Here is a 25,109-nt window from a genome sequence, read left to right as displayed (position 1 = left end):
AATGGATGAAAACATTAACACTCTCCTCCAACACACAGTTTAAAAGGCTATAGATCAGGCATAGGCAACCTTCGGCCCTCTAGATGTTTTGGCCTACAACTCCCATGATCCCTAACTAACAGGACCAGTGGTCAGGTATGATGGAAACTGTAGTCCAAAACATCTGGAGGGCCGAAGGTTGCCTATGCCTGCTATAGATTCTTAATTAGCCAAAGGCCTGGAAGAAGAGGAATGTTTTTTAATAAAATTTTTTATTAAGTTTTCACATTTTATCAAGACAAACACATACACACATAAACACAGACAACACGTATGAAGTTTCATAACCTTAGTTTCCTAACCCCAGTTCTTGACCTCCCCCCACCCCCCCTTCATACATCCTAGTTCAATTAAATTAACTCAGCAAATTCATATCTCTCATCCTTTACATATTATTATTGTATATATATATATTTTTAAAAAACCTTTTACTTGGCCAGATTTTACTTATCCAATTTTCTTATAAATATTAAAACCTTTTCTAAGGTCGACTCGAATTCCTTCCACGAATTTCCCTTTTATCTTAAAAATAAATCATAATAATCAAACACAGAAGTCATAAAGAAAAGAAATTCTCCTTCCCCCCCCCCAGCCCCGGTTTCTGTCCCTTCCAAATGTCCCCTCGTCCACAAAAATAGTTTTTAGCCTGGATTCCTCACATCTGAGGCCTTTAAGTCCCTGTCAGTCTCTCTTTGCCAATCTTGTTGGTAGCCCTCCTCATTGGTCCTCGGGTTTCGAGGAGGTTCCAGCTCGGTCTCATCAGAATTTCTTCCATCCAAAGTACTTGACACCAGCTGCTGCAGAAAGTCAACCAATCCATACTCAAAGAGGAAGCCCCAGTCATATTTCTTGTTTCTTTTAAATTCAAATATTCCAAAAGTTCCGGGGGCTTCCTCCCTCCTCTTTCGCAGATTTGTAATCCAAGGGTCTTCTTCTTTATATTCTAACAATGTAAGCTTGTGGTTGGTAGTCTCCATCTGTACTGGCCCTTGCTCACTCTCCCCCTGTTCCAAAGTTATCTCTTCTGATTCAGCTGCAGATTTTTTCCCAGTCAAGTCCATTGTGCCTTCAGCAGAGTCACTTATTTTAGAGTTCAAGGTTATGAGTTGTTTACTCATAACCGCAGTCTGCTCCTGCAGTTTTCCCACAAGAAAAAACATTCTTTCTAACTCTGCCTGTAATTTTCCATCTGCAGCCATTGTAATGTTTCAATGTTTCCCCTAGGGGGATTCTGGTTACTTAATAGTCTTTTCCCAATAGTCCTTTACCTTGTTATTTCCCTACTTTGTTTCCAACCACTTTAGTTCAAATGTAGCCAATTAAGTCCAAAAAAAAGTTAAATAATAGAGTTTTTAACTTTCGCTGCCCGTTTGACAGCTCCTTTGACAGCTGTCAAACTCCTCGTTCCTTTTTCTCCGGCTCCCATAGAGGACACCCCCGGGTCTGGGGAGGTTTAGACAAAAGCTTCTAAAATTCCATTCTTACTCTCCAGCACAAATCTTCTTCTGTCAAATTCGTGCAAATATTATCTTTTACAAAACACCAAAGAAAGAACTCTCCACCTTAGTTCTCCGATCTTTGCTTTAAATTTTCTGTAGGCAGGGGGGTGCGGACTTCCCTTTAGCACATCCCCCGATCGTGCCGAATTCAAGGATAAAATTTTTAAAGTCCAAATTCCAATCTACTCACGGATTAATTAAAGTCCAAATTTCAGGGAAGAAAGTCAGCGGTCTCCGGCCATGGCTCGCGGCTTCGCTCCACTGCAGTAGCGGTCTACTCACAGCACCATGCCACTCCCCGTACCCTCTCCGCAGCCTTTAAAAAGGCTCTTCGTGGGTCGGGGGGGCGCTTTAGGTGCCCGCCGAGTCACCAGGTCCGCAGGCTTCCGCGCCTGCGGTTTATAAGGGTCCCCGCGTCGCCGTCGCGGTGAGACCCATCTGCAATGGAGCCGATTCCCTCCGGAGCTCGGAGGGAATCCGCCATTAACCGGATCGCGCTAACCTGGAAGTCTCGGAAGAAGAGGAATGTTTTTGCCTGGCTCCTAAATATATGTAATGAAGGTGCCAGACTAGCCTCCCTGGAGAGAGCATTCCACAAATGGAGCCACCACAGAAAAGGCTCATTCTCGTCTTGCCACCCTCTGGACCTCTCATAGAGGTAGCAACATGAAGAAGGGCCTCAGATTATGCTTGTCAGTACAATCAGGCCAGGATTGGTGTCATATGCACAAACTATCTTGCCCTGGTGAGCAGACTCACTGCTGAATTCTGCACCAGGTAAAGTCTCCAAACTGTCCTTAGAGGCAGCCCCACGTATAATATGTTGCAGTAATCTAACCTAGAGGTTACCAGTATGTAGAAGACAGAGGTTAAGCCATCCCTATGGGTGAGGTGACTTCCAGGCAGCCTGCTTATTTAACACTCAGCCCAATTTATTTGTCAGGAGATGAGCTGATGCATCAAAGCAAGTTTTACCCTACACCTTCCAGCACGTTTCCCCCCGTCACTTGCCTTATCACAGAAAGCTCCATCTTTTGTGGAAATCAGTTTGTTACTCAAGACCTCTAAATCAATATTTCTTTCTCTATAAAAGTACATACATACCACTCTCTCATAAAGAGATAGAGTATGGTGTCATGGTTAGAATGCCAGACAAGGAGACTAGGGTTTCCATTCCCACTCAGCTATGAAGCTCACAGGGTGACCTGTCTCTTAGCCTCGCTGAGTTTTCGTGAGGATAAAATAGGGAAGACGACAACCATGTATACTACTCTTAAGACCCTTGGAGGAAAGGTGGGATATAAATGTAATAAACATGTCTCATAGTGCAGAACACCCTTCCAACAGAAATGCAGGCAACACAAGACGACTGACCTCTGGGAGATTACAAGGGGTAAAAAAAAAATGGATGTACAGTGCCATATTAGAAGCAAAAAAACTTGTTCTGATGAATTGGAAGAGCCGCAAAAAGATCCCATTGAGTACATGGATTGACAATATGGACAGACTAGTTACATACGAACGAATTTCATATCAACACAAATTAAGAATGGATAAATAAGAAGAAATCTGGAAGGATTATTTAAGAGATAAGGCGGAAAGTGGTGGGAAGTAGGGGAAGGAGAGGTGGGGAAATATTGTTAAAAAGGTGTAGTTATAGGTATATCAGTACTCAAATCTGAATTGTTAAATTGTGTTATTAGTGTTATTGTGGTTTTTGTTGTATGTGTTTTTTGTGGTTGCTGTTTGTGTTGAAAAAATGATTAAATAAATTAAAAAAGACAAGACAAGATGACTGACCTCTGGTTGAGTCCAGTCAGGCAGGAAAGCATAGGCTCGAAAATGGGCTAAAAAATTAAAATTATAATCCAACAATTTTCAAAACACGCACACTCAATTTAAGGAAGCAGAACTTCTTTCTGCAAGTAGCTGGGGTGGGGGCGGGACATCTGATGAACTAAAGAATTATGATTATTTATTTCATAAAGTTTATACATTGCCTGATTGCTGGGGGTGGGCAGAGCTTGAAGTGGTTTTGAAAAGATGAAAATGCCAGTTATCACACCCAATGAAGAGTTGGTACCACTGGGCACTTGCCAGTGCCCCCCACCCCCCTTGGAGGGTTCACTACTCTGCCTCATTTCACTTCCTTTTACCTTGAGACAGGAAGGAGCCAACAGCAGTAATGTTTTTAAAGAAACCAGTGTAGCTGGCATGTGCTGCTGGTGATGGCTGGTGTTTTAACTTCCTCACAAGTGACCCCATCATAAAGCCCCTATGGGGTGACTATGTGGGGTCCCTAGAGGCAATGGGGGTGGATAAAATTCTGGGGACCAGCACCAATGTTTCACTCATATGCTGCCCTCACCTTTTTGCTACTGCCAGGCTGTTAGCTCACCTATCATGAGAGGAGAAGAGCTGAGCTACTTTCACCCGGGGTACCTACCCATCAGGGTCGTTCCTCTACCACTGATGGTGCCACCTGAGCAATGGGCAGCTGCGCTGGCTCCTCCAGTGCTGCTATCCCTACCTGGGAAGGAGGAGGCCAAGGGCCTCATCAAATCCAGCAACAGCTGTGAAAGCAGTGGCAATTTTCTATATTCATTATGAACAGCTGTTATTCCCTTCCTTTCCGAGGCACCTTTTTATATACTTCTTCATGAATCTGACTTTCACAAAGGCAAATGTGTGTTAAGAAAAAACCTCACAGAGAAGTTCTGCTTTGTGGGGGAGTAATTAGAAGCACTCCTAAAGAAATTACCTGTCAACCTTCTTTTCACTGGGAAACTGGGGGAAGTCAATCATGTAAGACATGTGAATATAAAATTATCATAATAATAATGTTTGTCCCGTGGACAGCTGGGAAGCCTTATTTAACTCTAAGCAAAAATAGCCTCATCCACCCCATATCTCTGTTTGCTTATCTGCAATGTAAGCAACTCATTTTTATGTCCATGTTTGCCTTTAAAGCAGCATGTGAAGCAAAAGCTTGCTTAAAAAAACCCCAACCATTTGAAGCTTTTGATCTGTGTCTCTCAGGGTCTTTCAGTTTGAAAGTTCCTCCCTTCCTGAAACTGATCGTTCAAGTCCCAATATGCATTCTGAGTGACTGACTGAGTGATTTTTAATTTATGTATGTGTGCTGCTAACAGGGGTGGGTGAATCCCAGTTTAGATTTCTCTCCATTTCTCTCCCCCCCCCCCCCATCATAAATTCATTTTGCCCTATTTCCTCATCAGTTTGTAATTTAAAAAGAAAATGCTGGTGGCAACTTGCCCGTATCACACTCTCAGTGGCTTCATGTAGATATTAAAAATAGTATTCAAGGCTATTTAATATCCACCCTCTCACACCATGAACCATGCTCTGGACCCAAACAGTCAAACTCCCTCTGCTCCATTTAATAAGCCAGGATGAAAGGGCATGTGTGCAGGTGTATCGATACCAACATCTTATCCACACCTGCTGACTGCATAAACTGAAGCCTATCCCACAACACATTGCTATGGCACTGGATGCATCATCTGGAATTGCAATAACTGTAAATTCTCATGTTGTACCAACTGAGGTGAGTCCAAAGTTGAGCATCTTGAGTCAAGGTCACTCCAACTTTATAATCAAAATGTGTACCACTTGTTATCACATTTTGATTATAAAGTTGGAGTGACCTTGACTCAAGATGCTCAACTTTGGACTCATCTCAGTTGGTACAACATGAGAATCTACAGTTATTGCAGTTCCAGATGAGTGCTCCAGTTGGAGAACAGCCTTTACCAAAGGTGTCATGGGCTTTGAAGAAACTCGAAATCAGGACGCAAGGGAGAAACGTGCTAGGAGGAAGGCACGCTTGGCAAATCCACACCATGATCAACTCCTGGCATGGAAACCAATGTGCCCACTGTGGAAGGATGTGTGGGCCCAGAATTAGCCTCAACATTCACTTATGGACTCATTGTTAAAACCGTGTTTATGAAAGACAATCTTACTTGGCTACGAGTGATCGCCAAAGAAGCAGAATCAAAATGTGTAGCCAGTTGGTCACAGTGGGTCCTTGAATGCTCCAGAGGTCACCGCCATCACCACCACATTGTATATTGTATCTCCACAAGAGTCCTGCAACAAAGGCGGTAAGATTTACCCAAGACCAACCATGTGAGCTCCATGGCCAAGCATGATTTCTTCATGGCAAAGCTGGATTTCTCGCTTCAAAACGCAGCATTCTAACCATCACGACACACTGATTCTCATCATGGTATAGTTGGAAATTATTCAGAATGCAGAAGTCAGCAGAACTCGATAGGCTTTGTAGTTTCATGAGCAGTAAGAAAATACAGAAGTAAATTTGAATACTGAGGTAGGCAGAAAATTAAGAAAGAGTAGCAGCATTTGTTCTGGAGAAAGAACAAAGGCGGTGTTGGTTTTTTCTTTTTTTCTTTTTTAAAAAAGAAGCCATTGGCTATGAGCCAATAAAGCAGCCTGCACATGTGCAACTGGAGCTTCCCCAGAGCCAGATGACAAAAGGAAAGAAATGTATATGATCACAAAACTCTGTCATAGCTGGCTATTGACACCTTGTGTGCACACACTTGGGATTCTAGATCACGAGCAGTGAAATCCGTGTAGAAATCCCTGGTGACTTTAAGACTGAATTTGAGTAAATCATCAGTGACACTTTTTCATTCTTTATCAGATCCAGATGGGGAAAAACAAATAGTTTAATCTGATAGATATAGAGTAGGGTAATAAAAACACGGTTAATTCATTTTGAAGGCTTTTTTTGTTTTTTGTTTTTTTTACTAAACTTCTCTATAAAGCGCATATTCTGCTTAATGGCACCCTGTCCTTTTAATTCCCCCACTGCTGACTATGCTATTATGGTACACTCTCATTAGAACATTAATAGGATCATGCAAGTTTTATGTGAGTCTTCAGTGCTCTAGGCCACATGAGAGTCACGTTGCAAGTTACATATATCAGTTAATTACGTCCCCTTTAGCCACACTGAAAGCCTTACTGTAGTTTATCTTATCCTTCTACAGTATAGTTGAGTTCATTTGAATCAGGTAGAGAATTTTCAATATTCAGAATCTAATTTAATGAATGTTGTGCCTGTAAATGCAGAATGCCAGTTTTTAAGATTACTGTATGGATGACTTCGGTGTTATCTGACCTGATTTTTAGTTCAGAGAGCTAAAAATTAAATCTTACTAATGAATATGCTTCTTCAGGACATGATAATTTATGAATGGCCCTACTGATCTTCCTTTAAACAGCACATTATACATGAAATTATGCTAGTCCAAATCCCCCAAAGACCTTGAAAGTAGAAACAAAGTCAGGTCCAGTCCAGGAAATGTGCTAGTCCAAGATGCAGCAAGATGGGACACAAAATAGAGACGGGCAAAATCTCCTTGTACTGGCTCTATTCAGAATCATCTTGGTGCAATGTTTAGAAGTAGCTTGTCTGTTTTCTGACCGTACCTGTAATGTTTGGTACGTACATGCAGTTCTTGTCATGAGCATATATACCATCATATTGCTCATTGGGAATTGTAATTCACTTTTCCCTATCCACCAGGCATGGGTAGAGAGGTGCTTGGAAGTTCAATTGCTCCATTCATAAGTAAATACACCCAGAAACAAGGCAAGGTTTTTAATGAGGACAGTGGGGAGGAGAAACCGCCACACAAAATGTAAGCAAGTAATAATCAACAAGAGTTTCATCAAATATAAATTGGTGTATGACACCACAGTATAGCAAAACTAAGAAGGAAGGCACATTTCTTCAAAAAAATGAATTTTCTGGAGGCAGGGAAAATGCTGAAAGGTATTCAACTTGTTATTTATACAGGGGTAACTGCCATGAAGCCCACTTGCTCATTCGCTGGGCCTGCTACAGAGTTATGAGGGTTTCCTGTGCCTAGGACAGTCCTTAAATCCACCAAACACCTGGGTTTGACAGTATGATTCTCATGCACCTCCTTCTTAAATGAGTTATAGCATAACTGAGAAGTTATGTGGTACACAGATGCTTTTTAAAAAGACAAATAAATAATGCATCTCAGGTGTCACAAGTCAAAATAGCTGGAAAATATATAAATTGAAGGAGACCCCCCTTTTTCCTCTTGCCAGACTATTCCTTGTGCCCCAGGCAACAAAACTCAGGGCCTATGTGTTGGCTGGCTGTGTGGTGTATGACTGAAGACAGTGGATCTGGGCATCAACACAGAGTTAAGAAGAGGGGAAGCACTAGCTTTTTGTTGCAGGCACATTATCTAGAAGCTGTTTGTTAAACAGGTTGTAATATTGATTTGGTCTGGAAATGGACTGTTGGAACGAATTTATTTTTATACTATGTTTCTTTTCTTCTTTCTAATTCAAGCTGGAACCTAAGAAAATAGCTTATTCCGGGTAAAACTATTTGTCCATCTATCCCTTTGGTAACCAATATAGTACTCTCTCTATGTTGTTAGGCTAGATCCAAGGTAAGCAGAGTGGTGCACTCCAGGTGTTGTTGAACTACAACTCCCATCAGCGGCAACTAACATGGACAAAGACCAAGGTTGGTGGGGGTTACATTATAACATCTGGAAGGCACCACATTGGATGCCCCAGATCTAGCCTATCTAGACTACTCTGGCTACCAGCAGGTCTCCAGGCTTCCTGGCAGAGGACTGTATCACCTGCAATCTGAGCCCTTTGACTGGAGACACTGGGGAGAAGCAACTGATGCCTTCTGCATTCAAAGCATGTGCTCTGGCTTTGGATTCTTCGACTGCCAAACCCTGAGCTTGAATACACAGAATCTTATTTTGCATTCTCAGCAGGAGAGAGAACTTCTGGGGAGAAACTGCAGGCAAAGCAAATGAGTCCTTGTAATACAGCAAACATTACCAAATGAAGAAGTGTCCATACCGAAGAAGGCGATTACGCACTTGGGTGACATCATCGCTTTCTCTCTGCCACAGTTTTCTCCAACATGAGCAGGAAAAGCAGAAGTCTGATAACAGTCAAGGGAACCAACAGTTATGGGGGTCATCAGAGTCTCCATCACTTCCAGTCAATTATTCACAATGTACAGGAGAACAGAAGAGTCCTGCTAGATCAGACCAAAGTGCAATCTGGTGCAACATCCTGTTTCTCCACAGTGGCTTCCCAGATGTCTCTGGGAAGCTCCCAAGCCCAATATGAAGACAAAAGGCTTTTCCTGTTTTGCTCAACAGCAACTGGTACTCAGTAGTGCATTGTCTCTGAAAGGCTGCATAAAGCCACCATGACTAGTAGCCACTGAGAGCTCTAGCCATTCCTAACCCTCCTTTAAAACCATCTGAGCTAATGGCTCTCACCACATCTTTTGATGGCAAATTCCAGAAATAAATCAGGCATTGTACAAAGCAGTACTTTCTTTTTGTCTTTTCTGCGTGTTCTGTCAATCAGCTTCACTGGATCACCCTGGGGGATCTAGTGAGAGGGAAACAAGCATTCTGTACACAACATGCATATGATCTCTCACCACAAGGTCTAACCTTGCTAGTCTTTTGCAGCGCTGGATCTAGGGCAGTGCAGGCAGTCTCCCCACACAGGGCGCCAAGAAGAGGAGGGGAAACTATTGAGATAATCCATTTGGGAGAGCCAAACTTTGGCCTCACACAGAGCACCATATTACAAAAGATTAGAACAGATTTTGCTCCTTGTGTTCCTGGTGACAACGGACAGTCAAAAGTTAACTGAAATGACACTGGTAGTTCTGGACAAAGAGGGAGGTGTTGCAATCTGACTTTGCCAAGATTTCTTTTTTTCCTATCACCAACCTCGGAGGTAGCCTGTTAATTTTGGGCTACAACTTCCATCAGTCCCAGAGAGAACTGCCAATGGTCAGGAATTACAGGAGTTGTAGTCCACAACATCTGAAGAGCCCTACATTGACTACCCTTAACCTACCCAGAAATATAAGGTCTTATTCATTACAACTTTTGCATAACATTTCAGAACTATTTTATAATCATGCTGTAATGGTTCTAGGGGTTGCTCGTGCGTAAGCCGGTGCCAACACCTGGCTGGGTTGCCTGAGTGAACCTTTTCTGTCCAGACAGCCACTCACCCGTGGCTGTCTCAATCGCTGGCAGAATCCGTCAGTGGGCATTTCTTAAACTTCTTCCAGCAAAGAAGCTCTTTGACGCCTAGTCTCCTCCTACTCTCCCTGCGCGGAAGCCTTCTGCACAAGGAGGGCGTAGGCAGCGGAGGACCCTTACTCTCCCCGCTAGTCCCCGGCAAGGAGTCATGGGACCGCCTCGCCGATTCCCCCATCTGCCCCCCTTCTCCACTGGTGCTACGCTGATTCTCTTCCCCAGAAGATGGGCTGCCTCTCCCCATCCCAGGACGCTCTCTGGAATCCCTCTGGAGCTTGCTCTCTCCCTCCAGCACTGATGGCAGTTCCCTGACACATGCCATTATAATCTACACAGGAGTTCAGGCCAGTTGTTTCAGGCAGACGACAAAGCTTCTCTGTATGGTATCCATTAGTAGGCAACTCAGAAAAGTTCTCATAATAATTAAGAAGAGTTCTTTCTTATTCAGGACATGTATACAGTACTGCATAATTATCCAGTCAAATGTTGCTAGGAATAGCTACTCACCAGCTAAAACATGGTTTGAGTTCAACATGTGGTTTACTTATTCCATCCAAACTCAACAAAGTGTGTCATTGTAATCTTTCCCTTCCACTTCCCCTTTTGTTTCTAAAAATGTAGAAACAAAAAAACAATGCTCAGATAAGATGTCTTATCTGGCTCTGATACTTTCCTCATGTTTGTTTTGTAGCCAGCATTAAAGCATTCTCTTCCTGAAAAAGGGCTTCTTGCATTTTCTTTTCAATCAGCAACTTGCACTGTATTATCGGATGTGATCTAAAAACTGGAGCACACACACAGAGAGTGCTGAAAATTAGAATAAATGGCAGCCACTGTAGAATCAAACAGAGGTTTCCTTCCAGGAACTGGTAGGATTCTTACCCCAAGTGTTTTAGTACAACTCATCTTGGCTGTGAGAGCCAGAAGACTGTTCCCTGCCTTGCAGGCCTTTCCCTGCCTGCCTAGGCCCTGACTAACTCCAGCTACAAAAGCTGAAGCTACTGAGGAGCCCAGGGACCATCTTGGTTGACTCTTAGTGCAAACCCAGGTCACTGAGCCTGAGCTTCTACAACCATTGCCTGTCATCATTGGCAGGATTGGAGCAGCAGATATGTTCTATGCTTTATTCTCTTGTTAATTATGCTGTTTAAAATGTGCATTTTACATTTGACTTCCTTTAGTAATGTTTTATTTTGAAATCTTTAAGATAATATTTCAGCTTCCTGTTAATTATGCTGCTTTGAATGTATACTTTATATTTGACTTTCTTCAGTAATGTTTTATTCTGGATTGTTTCAGCTGATGTTTTAATATAGACTGCAAACTGCTTTTTTTTTTTTTTACAAATATAAAGCAATACAGAAATGAAATGAATAATAAAATTATTTAGAAGGTTCTTTTCATAAAAGCATAAAGGAAGGAAAGGGAACTAGAGATCTCCTTTGAAATTGAAACTTATTTGCTGAAATCTGTAACTATTCAGGTAGGTAGCCGTGTTGATCTGACGCAGTTGAAATATTTGCATGCACACGAAAGCTTATACCAAGAACAAACTTAGTTGGTCTCTAAGGTGCTAAAGGACAATTTATTTATCTGTAACTATTGGTCATGATATAGCATTTGAAAGATAAATGTTTCAGCTAGTTTTTGTGATTTAAAGATGAATAAAATTATTTAGATTTTAAGCCTACAAGCATCATCTGCACTTAAATATTTTTATTTGAAGTGACATGTTACAGGACTTCCGGGTCGGCGCCATCGCCGAATGGCGGACTCCCTCCGAGTCCCGTGAGTAAATTGATTGGACTTAAAAGGGAAATTTGATCTTTGAATTTGGAGCGAGCGGGGGGAGTGCAAAAAGGAAGTCCGCCCCCCCCCCCGTTGTAGATGGCTCAACGCAAGGATTTGACAACTAAGATCGAGAGATGAACTTGTTTACCTGAAAAAAAAATTTAACTTCACGAAGGGAAATTACAATAATTGTGCTGGAGGAGAAGACTGATTTGTGGGAACTAAAATGCAACCCCCCCCCCGGGAACCGGGAACGATCCGCTATGAGAGACTGGTGAAGAGACACAGAAACTTTGACAGCTGTCAAAGTAGCTGTCAAAGCAGGAAAATAAAAGAGAACTTTGTTACGATGGCTTTGCTGGTTAGATTTGTTACAATTTGGACATAAATTATTGGAAATAAAGGCAACAAGTTATTTGACTTTTGGGTCTGATTTTGAAAGAAATTAAGTTACCATATTCCCTCTAGAGGGAGGCTGGGACATTGCAACAGTAGCAGCAAGTGGAAAAATACTATGAATTTGAGCAGGATCTGTTATCTCTTGGGAAAGCTGCAAAAACGAAGCATTATTTTGTCTACAGAGGTTTCTATACTAAAGGAGACAATGGATTTATCTACTGAAGAAAGGAAGGGACTTGACGCAAGTTATGTTCCTGAATAACAAAAGCCTCTGTGGAGAACAAGAAGTTTCTGAATTAGAAGGTTTCTGCAGCAGAACAGGAAAAAGCAACCTGAGGAATAAGAGCTGGACCAAATTTGAAGCCGGAGTATTTGGAACATCCAGACTTTAAAAGGACCAAGAAATAGAATTTAAGTTAGACTCTTAAACATAGAGGTCTGGATGGAAGAACAATGACTTTTTCTGAGAGTTTTTTCGAGATTGGACTTTCTGAAATTAAAAGCTATCAAAAGACGGCAAAGTGGAGTTGAGATATAGACGTGGATACACCAGGCTGGCAGTAGACAATGGATGAACTTTGGGGATTGGAACCGGGGAATGGGGGGGGGGAGATTTGGAATCCAAAGGCTGTAAAATTATATATTATTTCTTTCTTTTCTTTTTTTCATGTTTGTTGTTTGAAAATAGGGGAATTCGTGGAAGGGAAATGGGGTCGATCTTAGGGAATTATATAAAATATAAGGAGAAATGGTTCATTAAGATAAATAAGATAAATTAATTTGGAATAAATGGGTTATTTAAAATTACAAATAAGGTTTTAAAATTTGGGGTAAGAATCTGTGGAATCAATTTAAGGGAAATGGAATACAAGAGGGGGAGGGGGGAAGTCCGGGAAAGATGCCACTGAAACCAAGTGTAAATCATATTTGTTTTTTCTTTTTTTCTTGCTATCTTTCCTTTTTATTCTGGAAAATTTTTAATAAATATTATTAAAATAAAAATAAAAAAATGAAGTGACATGTTACAATAATTATTATTTTTTATCATCATCATCATCATCATCATCATCATCATCATCACTACTGAGTTCCAGTTCAGGATATTTGGCAATGCTACTGTATATACGAGGGGTGAAGGAGGTTTCTGGGAACCTCTTGTTTGTGATCAGCACTGCCAGCAAGCTATGTTTGCAAAGAATCACTTTAATATCCCAATTCTCCCTTTGGAAAGATGTCCTTACCTGTCATGTATCCGAGGCCACACACGACAGGTATATGGGAGGTTAATATGGCTTTGAATGGCATCACAGGCAAAATTAGGACCCTTGACAGACCTATTTAGGCCTCTGGGCCAGATGGCTTCCCCAACCCTGTGATAGAGAATCAACTGAAACCTCACCATACACATGACAAACCACCCAGTGGAAAATAACGATCTTTCATGTCCATGGTGGCTAGAGATGTATCACAGCTCACTTACTGGATTTTCTGTGTTAAGGGAGAATCCATGTCAAATGTATGGGCTGGCGTGTCAATGATAGAGACGTTGTGTGGCCAACACAAAACACATCCAACATGTGCAGCACCAAATCGACAATAACTCCCCTCCATTAGTGTAGTATTTGGAGCACAAAGAACAAGAACTGTGTCCACACTCAGTTTCCTCTCATGAATGCAGGGGTAGGTGGGGAATCACTGAGATGAGGCCTTATTAAACGTTCCTCAGATAAAGGTAAAAAATGGACCTCGAAAATTCAAGGTGCATTTTGCTACACAATACTTATGGCTCATGAAAGAATTGCGCTCTAAACACCTGACATTTTATACTATCTTCTGCCTGTAAAAAGAAAAGGGGGGAGCCTCAGAATCTTTGAGCTCATTCATTCCATTTATCCCTACATCTTTGCTCCTTTCAGTTGCCTCCTCAAAGAAATTACATCAAGAGACCTCCCCTGGTCAGCACTGTCGAACTTCTTTGAACGATGAAATTTCAATCTGTCGCACACAAAGCCAGATGCATCCGCTGCGCCAGTGTCCTGGTAGAGAAATAATAGCAACTGCCCAGCCAGAACAATAGAATACTTTCCCCGTTCTAGGTGATCGGCTGTCTCATTATACAATTGTGAATAACAATAATCCCTGACGGTCTCATGGGTGACATTTCTCTTTCCTTATCAGCACTGCTGCATACACCAGTGCTTGATAACACCACCAGAATAAAGAAAACGACGCCCACCAAGCTGTCTATGTAGAAGTAAAAATGATGTGTTTATTGAAAAGAGAATCAGCTGGTGTGATATATATATATATAACACAAAACCTTTTCAGAAAGCTTATTTCTCCGCTACAACTTTATGGTGAAACCCAATGAATTGCCATGCAGAGGCAGCAGGCAGGTCTCGTGATGAGGCATCAGTGTATTGACGCCGGCAAAAGATGACAACTTATCCCCAGCTGTACCATGCAAGGACAGTGCTACTCAGATTAGAGCAGGAAGGAGGAGAGAGGTGGATGGTCCCATCTGGTTTAAATCTGCAGTTCTTTATGGGCCCTGATGGCTTGTAGAAGCTGTGGAAATAAATTATGAGAGCACTATTTATGTCTAGTCATAGATCTGTTTATTGATGTATAAGTAGCTTCTCCAAAAAGTAAATTACAATAATAAATTCAACCATGAAACACAGGGAAGAATTCAACATAGCACTAAGTTTAAATCCCTTAGCAGTGTAGTGATTGCAGAATGACTTGTGTTAGTGGGGTGGCTTGAGCAAGGCAAAGGAAGCCAATATGGTTCTCATGACTGCTTGCACAACAGATTTCTGTAGCCCCAGTGTTTCCCTTTGCACAACCTGTTCTTTCTCTACACATTTTTATTGCTTCTTTTATTCCTTATGTTGTATTTCATTGGGTTACAATTGGAATTCCACCATGGACCACTGGAATGAAATGAGGGTCCCTACACCACAATCTGGAAACCCCAGCCTTAGAGGGCACCAGAAGGTAGCAACACACGAATGAGCCTTTTCCCCAGTGGCTCCCTGTTTGTGGAATGCTCTCCCCAAGGAGGTTTACCTAGAAACTCCATTACATTTCTTTAGACATCAGGCTAAAACATTTCTCTTTAACCAGGCATTTAGCTGATTAAAATTCTATGGCTTTTTAGAGGGGGGAGGTTATTGGTTTGTTTTTGTGTTATTATGTATTTTGTATTCTCATTTTGTCTTTTACTGTTGTGAACCACCCTGGGATCTTTGGATGAAGAGTGGTATAGAAAATAAATAATAATAATAATAATAATAATAATAGGTCTTGATCATAGCACTTAATCTTTACCCTATTTAACCTTCTCATGCAAATTTAAGCAAATGTTTTTTCCCCCAGCTGACCTCTCGGAGGTTGATCATTCTGCATTAAATAATCTGAGAATTCACCATGCTGGTTTCACTATGCTGCAAATCCATATCACACTGGTAAGGGACAAATTATCTCACTATCAGCGAATCCTGAGCACGTTTACCCGTAAGTCAATGCCATTTAATTAGTGTGTGAGTAAAGGGTTGCAGCTCAGGAAAACTATGTGGAAACATAATTTTGGTGCTGCTATGAAAAGCACTTTGTGAGAATATTGTCATTGAGAAAGTATACTATACCCTCTATTAAAAAGACAGTGTTATATGAAAAGAAAGCCATTTTGAAAAGATAAAGAACTAAAGGGTAGTTCCTGAAATACATCTTGGCACCGTTTCTTGGAGGATTTGTTTCGTTGTTCTGAAACCAATTACATACCTCAAGAGCATCATTGCCAAAGAGATTCTATGAATTATGCAGCAACCCTCATCTATAGGAACAAATAGAAAACCTGATAGCTCTGGAATAAGGCTTTACAATACCCAAGGTATTTGCATATGAAAAACTTGTAGATTAAGTTTTAAGAAGTGTTTGTTGCCCACATAATTTCATCCCCCTTTTATGCTTTTCCTCTGGAGAAAGTGTTTATTACATGGACGGGAGGAACCACTGTCCTAAAGTGCTTGGGGCTGCTTTCATAGCATTAGAAGCTCTGAGGAGGAGGAGGAGGAGGAGGAGGAAGAGGAGAGTTTGGATTTGATATCCCGCTTTATCACTACCCGAAGGAGTCTCAAAGCGGCTAACACTTTCCTTTCCCTTCCTCCCCCGCAACAAACACTCTGTGAGGTGAGTGAGGCTGAGAGACTTCAGAGAAGTGTGACTAGCCCAAGGTCACCCAGCAGCTGCATGTGGAGGAGCGGGGAATTGAAGCCGGTTCACCAAATTACGAGTCCACCACTCTTAACCACTACACCACACTGGCTCTCACTGGAGCCAGTGGCAGAGGAATCCTCTCTGGCACCAGGGGCGGGGCAGCCCGTATGGACTGCACATGTGTAGCATCCCGCGCGTGTGCACTCTGTACAGAATGCCGTACATGTGCAGTCCGTATGGGCTGCCGACTGCGCATGTGCAGCAGCCCGTACAGTCGCCATGCAAGTGGCAGCCCGTACAGACTGTGCATGTGTGGCGACTGTACGGGATGCTGCACATACGGACTGCGTGCGCCCTCAGCTGCTCTACAGCTGGGGGGAGGCAGGGGCCATCTTGTCAACCCCCCCCCGAGTGGCACCCGGGGCGGCCCTCCCCCTCTGCCCCCCACTTCATATGCCGCTGACTGGAGCAAGACATTCCTAACACTAGGTGAGCTACCTGAGCCAACAGACCTCCTACCATAGTTCATTACAGGCCTAATTTCATAAGGATACATGGATATAATGACATTTTAGAGTTTTAAAAGTAAGAGCTCTCATTGCCCACAATATGAAATGTATTGATTGTTTATGGTCCCCAATACCCAAACTGGAGCACTTCAACAACCCCACACACTCAAACAAACAACAACAACAGTCTCAGTCACTGCCCTTTCCCATGTAGAGTGGGAAGGAAAGTTGTGATCACAGTGGTACTTGCCTGCAATCCCCCCCCCCCCAAAAAAAAATAAGTCTGAAGACTAAGCCCTTCCTTGTCTTAACATCTGCTGACATCCACGGCAGATACCTCTGAGCACCTGATAGCTTTGGCTGAACCACTTCAGAGAACATTATTCTGCTGGGAGTTTGACAGGCTTTGAAAAAGCAAAACTTGGCTGAGATACCTTGAGGGTCACTAGAGTGTCAAGTTGACCTACATGCTCCAGCAGAGAAGGCAAGAGCACTCAGGAGCAATCTACATATCTCAACATTCCTCTGTGTGACAAGAGACTCAACATCAGCACCAGCCGTGCCAGCCAGAAAGTCCCCCAGAGCATTCAGGAATCCATCAGATGCTGTAAGCCTCCAAAGAAAGACCATCTCAACAGGGCCCCTACAACTGCAGTCTGAAGTAGCTTCATCCACCCCAAACATATAGAATAAAAAGTATTGCTGAAGCAGAAGCAACATGGCCTCCACAAGGGCTGCTGATAAAAAAGTGGGACCAGGAGAAAAAGTGATGGCTCCACCTATTCTGACCTCTGGCTCCAGTACAGTTTGCTGCCCTGTCTCCACCAAGACCAAAGGGGAGCAACCACCACCAATGCAGTTGAATTTCTACCCAAGAGTCCCCAAGCCCCTCTCCTTGCTCTGCCACCAGAAAGTCACGTTGTGCAGATCCAGGCCATTGAAACCAAGCTCCCACAGCCGACAGTCGCCCTGAATCACCATTGACAGCAAAAGCAGCAGATATGTTCTATGTTTAAGTTAACATTTGATTCTCTTGTTAATTGTGCTGTTTTAAATGTATGTTCTATATTTTACTTCCTTTAGAAATAATATTTTATTTTGAAATGTTTAATAATCTTTTTGGTTCATTTTCTTGAGTTAAATGTGCATTCTACTCTTGGTGTCTTATTTCGAAAGCTAAGATGGTATTTTAGTTTCCTTAATACCATATTCACTTTTAGCTCAAAACACACTTGATCAGTAGCCAACCCAGGTGCCAAAAATGACCAGGGAAAGCTTTTAACCTTCAGCTTGCTGAATTTGATGGTTTTCACAATGACATTAACTCCCTTGTACACCCGTATCTCATCCATACTTCATATGTTGAGAAATAAAAGAGTTAATAGGAAAAGAAAACACCTCTATCTGTGGTCTTGCAAATATTTAGTCAATAGGTCCATTCATAGACATGTGTCAGGGGGAGGGGGAGAGGGAATAATTGACCCCAAAATGTATACATAAACATATCATCAAAGATAATTGGAGTGCAGAATTACTGTTTACTTGCCCACTCATGAAAGAAAAGTATGGCCCAACTTACAGTCAGTTCATGTCCTGATTATAAAATGCTGGTAAACTGATAGATTAGATCTGACAATCCTGTTTCTTTAGTTTCTACTCTTTCAAATCCCAAGACTTCTAACATGTTTGATAAAATGGTGGTGCTTTTTGTCAAGATGGGACAAGCTAATATATGGGTCTGCGGTGCTCACACTTGTTTGTCTCCGATACAGGAAGGGTGAAAGGAATAGACAAGGCTTTGGGTATGCTGTGGTTTTACATAACCATAGGAAAAGCATGCAATTGAGTTCTGGACACAAACTCCAGCAACTTGAGCCCTTAACTTGCATATTTACATTTTTTGAGAGGGAAAGCCAAAACCATTATGCTTTCCATGCTCTGAGGGCCTGCAGTTATTTCCTAGAGTGGTTTCTAGTCCCATTCTGGAAATTTTTCCACCTCAGCTTCCAAGACATTAGCCTTTTAGCCCAGATGCCAGAAGGGCAGGATTTGGTGATATCAATAAATCCAAGCATCAATTTTCAATAAGCTGGATTCTGTTTCAGAGCCTAGATTTTTCCCAGCAACTGAAAGTCATTTGATTACACCATCCAGCATAGTTTCTTGTGAGAAGAGTTAGTGCATTAGAGACTGCTGAAGAGAGATGAAAATTTCCACATTAACAGGGAGATTCCTTAATGCTACAGCCAGCCCTCTAATAGCATATCTTGCTTTTAACTGAACTATGGTTGTACACACACCATATATTTAAAGCACATCACTCCACCACAAAGAATTTACTCCTCACAAACCTACAATTCCCATGACCCTTAATGAACTACAGTTCCCAGAATTCTTGGGGTGAAGTTCCATGTGCTTCCTCTTTCCTCCTCCTTCTGTGTAATGGGGAGGAATAGGGAGAAGAGCAATAGCTCAATGGTAGAGCAGACAGTGTGTATTCCTGGTTCAATCTCCAGCATCTACAAATAGGGCTGGGGATGTTTCTTGTCTGAAAACCTAGAGACATGCTGCCAGCCAGTGTCCATAATACAGAGCTAGATGGACCAGTGACTTGATTCAGTATAAGTCAGTCCCCCATGTTCCTAACAGCAGCATCTATCTATCTATCTACCTACCTACCTACCTACCTATCTAGCTATTTGTCATCCATCTGACTCTGGGCAACTTCCAGCAAATTATAAAACCACAGTAACTTCAACTTGCTCAGAACACAGGACTTTCGTGGTGGAGAATTTGGTATCATCATCATAGAACTAGTGCAGATGCAGAAATAGAAAATGTCAAAATCGGTTTGTTTCAGAGCCCTTCTGGTAAGATGGAAGCCATATAAAAACCTTTAACATACATCTTCTTGAGTGCAGTATTCAGTTTCAATAGTCACAAAACATGCTTTACTAATGCTCTCTCTATTTGGCTGTTTTTGAAAGCCTAAACACCTCGTGCATCACACAAAACTGGAATGAATATAATATTTTCACAACGTACCCATCTTTCTTTACACAGAAACTGAATTTTCTTGGATGCACAATACCAGCACTCTGATTCATAGATAGACATAAACTGCATCTCAAGCCTGAGACATTCTCCCTTCCAAATATATAAAGGTCACTTGTTTCACATTTTCTACTTCTTCCTATTGAGACACTCCTATGTTCTGCTTACTCCTCATGTGGTGTAGCGGTTATCTGCCAGAATGAGTTACCGTACCTTTCAAGGTTCACAGTTCTTGGTCAGAAAAACCTCTATAAATAAAACAAGGCTATATACACACCACCACATTGTATATATCAGTGTGATGCAACACAGGAATACTCTTTGTTTCAAACACTCCACATAGGGATATATCACCTGTCAACAGAGCTATAATGATGCACAAAAAGGAAATGTGTGGGAAACATTTGACAGAGGTTGTTTTGGTGGGTCATGAACACTTTCCTGTTAATAGGACAGGCACTCAATGGAGTCACTATGGGTCTGTTCAGACAACAGCATCTCCCAGTAAAGGCAGCCATAATTAAGAAAATGAAGGAAAGTATTATACCAGGCTAGAAGACATTCAAACTATCTTAGGGGACTACCATTCCCATCATGTGTAAAAACCTGTTGGCCTGCTTTGCACAATTGGCACAGCATTCCTAGGGGTTATGTAGAATAGTTCTTTTAATCTCTTAAGAAATGGGACTCACCTGCTAAAGTACGTCTTCAATGTGGAACTCAGTCTTGATTTTCTATTTTGCATGTCCATCTTCCTCCTCTTTAAAAACATCCTGTCATTGAAAGGACAAATAGGACAGGTCTATCAGTCAGAACTATTAGCTAGGATTAGGGACAGAGAAGAATAATAGAATTGTAGAGTTGGAAGGGACCCTGGGGGCTATCTCGTCCAACCCCTGCAATGCAGGAATCTCAACTAAAGCATCCCTGACAGATGACCATCCAACCACTGCTGAAACATCTCCAATGAAAGAGGTCCATAACCTCCTGGGAGAATCCATCCCACTGCCGGACAGCTCTTGCTGTCAGCGAGTTCTTCCTTATATTTAGTCAAAATCTTCTTTCTTGTAACTTGAATCCAATTTGATTGTTTGCATTTAAAGCCCGGTTTATCAAATTTGCACTTTCTGAAACAATATGGAAACCAAAACACAGCCTTCCTTCAAAATTTGCACTTATCCAAATTTTGCAATGCAGTTCTCCAACCAATCAGTGCTTACAAGAATGCATATATTAGGCAGGAGTTTGCATCAAAGGGAACATATTGTTGAATAGAACACAGAAAATGTATATTAGGAGAAATTGCTTCAGAAATGTGTATGAGTCAAAACTGCATACAAAAATATGTTTATTAAGAGAAATTCACACTAAATGCTGAAGAATTTTGATGAAGATTTTTTAAAAAATAAAATTTTCACATCACTGCAAATTTAAGACAGGAAAAATGAGAACTGTAATTGACAGGTCGCTCCATCCCTCATTAGGATAGCTAAATGGCACCCTCCCTGACCAGAGCCTGCTTTTATTCACCTGGATACCAATTGCTGGAGAAAGCTTATCGCCTCTTCTCTCCATCAGCTTCTATTGCTTTCAGCCAATGGCCACTGAAGTGTTCCAATAAATAATGATTGATTCTGGCAATGCAAACTTCCAGAAGTTACATTTAAGAAAAGAGTAAAACTTAGAAACAACGAACAGCATGCTCACCCAATGTATCAATATGTTCATCAAATGAAAACATAATGATGGCAATTAACTGTGAAGTCTGAAATAGTTTTTGTTTGGATTTTTGAGACTGTACAGAATTAAAAAAATAAACCCCATGGGTCCCAACTGTGGACTTCCTGTCAATATCTAAATGGGCATCACTACTGAAAATAGGATACTGGTGATGTTGGACCTTTGGCTAAACCAGCAGGGCTCTTCTTATGTTCTTAAAAATGCTTTCAAGGTTGCTTGAAAATGGTTAACACCAAACAAAAGAGGAATTGTGATTTCACAAGTGATGAGGATGAGGAAAAACAGCTGGGGTACAACACAGCAGCTTCTTAATTTAAACAACAACAAGCCCACCAGACACAGGAACTTCTGATAGTTTAACAGTAACTACTGTCTTTTAATTCAATCCCACCTTGCTAGCTCAGAGGTAAGACAACTCCCAAGCAAAGAGTTGCCTAGAACTTCTAGGCTTCAAATGGACAATGGAAGAGTTCAGACACTATACATGCAAATAAATGTCACAAATGCCTTTCCCAATTAGACACACCCATTCAGTTGCATTGAAATTGTCCTCAGTGTGTCCTATGGAAAAACTGCATTGCTTTAAAGTGCCAGGCAAAATTCCTGGCCTGTGAACCTACAGGCAGGGAAACATACATTTGTATGCACAGTGCTAAGGTGTGTTAAAACTCTTGTATCTTGCAATTAATCGGAAATGGAAGTGGAAAATGTTTTTCAGCCCAAAGCCTGTTTTCGCTCATGGGTAACTTTCCAGAGGCTTCAGGCCAGTAGTGGGAAGGGCAGAGGCAAAAATTGGTGTGGCTAGAAGCAAGAGCAGGCAGAGCGATGGATAAAAACCTCTTGCCTTTGTGCAGTAGGCTACATTCCAGCCACACAAAAGTCAAAGGTTTCTTCTGCACACACATAGCATCCGTCCTCTATCCAGGTAAGCAAGAGGAATTATCACAGTTCAAGAACATGTTCCACCCAGGCAAAACCAATCCAGGGGGGCACAGAGGCAGTGAAAAGTCATAGAATCATAATTGGAAGGAACCACAAGGATCATCTAAGTCCAGCCACTGCAATGCAGGAATCTTGCACCCAATGTAGGACTCGAACCCACAGCCATGAGATTAAGAGTCTCATGCTCTACCAACTGAGCTATCCATCCTAAGCAGAAGGGTGTAGCCTGGGGAAAGTCCCACGGGCTGGATAAAGAGACCTGATGGACTGTCTTTGTCCTGTGGGCCTGAGTTTCCCCCATCATTGTAATAAATATTCATAAGATAATCTTTAAAAAGTGATTATAGAGTTTTGCAATTGCAGCTTTGCACAGTTTTGCGGAGGAAGTAAATAAATGGAAATTGGGTTTCCCCCACTCTCCATTTTTTAAATTTGTCCTCCCACACAAACGTGCACAAAGCTGTGGTTGTGTCAGTAAAATAAGTTGTGAGTCACCTGTACTAGAAGAAATGTGTGCTAAAATGCTGATAAACCTTTATGAGGAATTTAAGAGAGAGAAAATCACAAACTGATGCAGAAATGTGAAATACTGAACTTAACACTGGAAGGAGAGAAAAAATAACCTCTGGGAAACCAAAGTTGACCTATTTGTCCATCAGGCTAGTCACAAAGTTCTAGATGCAACAACTGTATTCCATATTTTGTTGCACTGTGCAAAATATGAGCAAGCCAGGGCAGAACTGATACTACCCTTGCTGGTACCTTTCCCGGGAAAATCAGAGGCTCACTATGTCGGGCTCCTATTGGAAGACCGGACAAATGCTAGAACATTAGCAGGGGCAAAGTTTTTATCAGTGGTTGCAAGAACCAATGATCCCTATATTCTGAACAAAATGCTTGTTTAACCTGGAGGTAGGCTGTATGCATTGTGTATTGCTTTGTAACGATTTGTTGAGTCTCTGGACCGTAATAAAGACTGTTGTTGTTGTGTTCCGAAACAGATTGTACAGTTTTAATCCAGTATTGTTTCAGATTATGAATGATTCCTAAACGCCAATAAGACAAACACTAAAATAGAGCACAGCATTGTTAAAAGCCTCAGGAAATTATTAGAATTATCAGTACTTTATCAAATCAATCGCAAAGAAGAAGAAAATCCTCTCTCAGCAATCACTAACAACGTTTTGGTCAAACGGGCAGAATAACAAAACAGTGTAATGTACGTTTGATATACAGCAGCAAAATCAACCACTGTGGAAATAATGAGATATTGACACAAAAAAGAGCATGTGCGAGCACACCACACCACAACCACAGAGTCAGAGGATGTTATGAGTACATTATGAACCTTTACTCAGCTGTCACTATGCCCCACTGTTCTTCCTGACAGGTTATTTTTGTAATTGTAGCAGAACTCAGTGCATGTACTGTACAGCTATAGAAAATACCTTTCACCTTGCAAACTGGATTACATTAACTTATGCAATTGCTCTTTCAGAGCAAACAATTCTGCATTATTCAGCCCTACTCTGCTCCATCCTCTACAATGGGGATGGGGAAGCCATGGTGCTCCAGACGTTGTGGACTCCAATTCCCATCAGCCCCAATAAGCATGGCCAATAGTCAGGGGGTGATGGGAGCAGTGGTCTAGCAGAACCTAGAAAGTCATCCCTGCTCCACAATAAAATATTCTGCACCACTTTCCTTCAATGCTAAAGCAAATGGAGGAATACTTTCATACTAAGGTTTTTCAGTTAATAACCGCAGGCCAAATTTTGCCCACCAAGAATTCAAAGTGACTCACCAGCACAGGTCACAGTTAGGGGAGAAACAGCTATTTTTAGAAGTAGGGGAGAAAGCAGGCAAGGCACCACTAGGAAGGTCTGGGTGGAAAGCAATGAATGACATCAATATACATGAAACAGAAAGGGTTATGCATAGGAATTGTTTAGTATGTGCTCTGCATTCTCACATGCACACTAGGGATGGGTGAATCTGTCAATTTCAGTTTGAGAATTTTTTAAGTCGTAACATAAATTAGCATTTTAGTGAATTTTTTTCATAATATCCATAATTTTTTGCACGCAATTTTGCCTACCCACATACAAAAAAGTGCAATTTTTGCAAAACAACTTCCCTAATATGTATTTTTTGTTATTTTCACCAATACATGCATTTTTTATCTACACTTTACATATAGTATATGCATTTCTGTACACATTACTTGGCTGGAGAACTGCACCGCAACATTTGGAGAAGTGCATTTTGGTTTGCATATTGTTTTGGAAAATGAATTGGGTAGGGTCACCTTTAAATGAAGTCCAGGTAAAATTTCTCCCCTATCCCTAATGCATGCTAAAGATGCTTACTGTATATTAGTTCCGAAGTTTGATTTATTATGGCCATTGGCCCATATCGAAAACAATACATCAAAATTTATCCATAAACAATACAATTTAAACAGTTAAAATCCAAGTTAAAACACCCATATAAAACCAATTTTACTTCAATTAAGTAAACACTATACACAATAAGCTCCCTCTATGTAAAGCGAAATTCAAATCCCTCGGATTTTGGGAGATATGCGTCTTAGTTCTGGCACTTATTGATGGTTCTTAAGTTTAGCTAAGCTGTCAGAGTCATACAGTGATCCATTTCTCCTTTTTTGAAATAAGACATTAATCAGGTATCTAGCGACTGCAAGGGATCTACTTGTGTCTTCGTCGTTTAATAAGTATATTATTTGGGCTTCCTGAGGTCTGTCAGCAATTCTCGATAAGTATGGG

At 41.5% G+C, this 25,109-nt stretch overlaps 1 long non-coding RNA gene across 2 annotated transcripts in view; it reads right to left on the bottom strand.

Moving 5' to 3' along the window:
- LOC307225577 overlaps window positions 1–25,109 on the bottom strand; it is a 251,855-nt gene that overhangs the window by 165,222 nt on the left and 61,524 nt on the right. For both annotated transcript variants that reach the window (XR_013843085.1, XR_013843086.1), the window contains one exon: window positions 20,334–20,414. This is a non-coding gene — a long non-coding RNA (uncharacterized lncRNA). The remainder of the gene's footprint in view (window positions 1–20,333; window positions 20,415–25,109) is intronic.

The sequence above is a fragment of the Podarcis cretensis genome (assembly GCF_951804945.1).
Source record: "Podarcis cretensis genome assembly, chromosome: 10".
In the NCBI taxonomy this organism is placed as follows: Eukaryota; Metazoa; Chordata; class Lepidosauria; order Squamata; family Lacertidae; genus Podarcis; species Podarcis cretensis.
The sequence above is the reverse complement of the archived record's forward strand: the minus strand, read 5'-3'. Positions and strand labels throughout refer to the sequence as shown.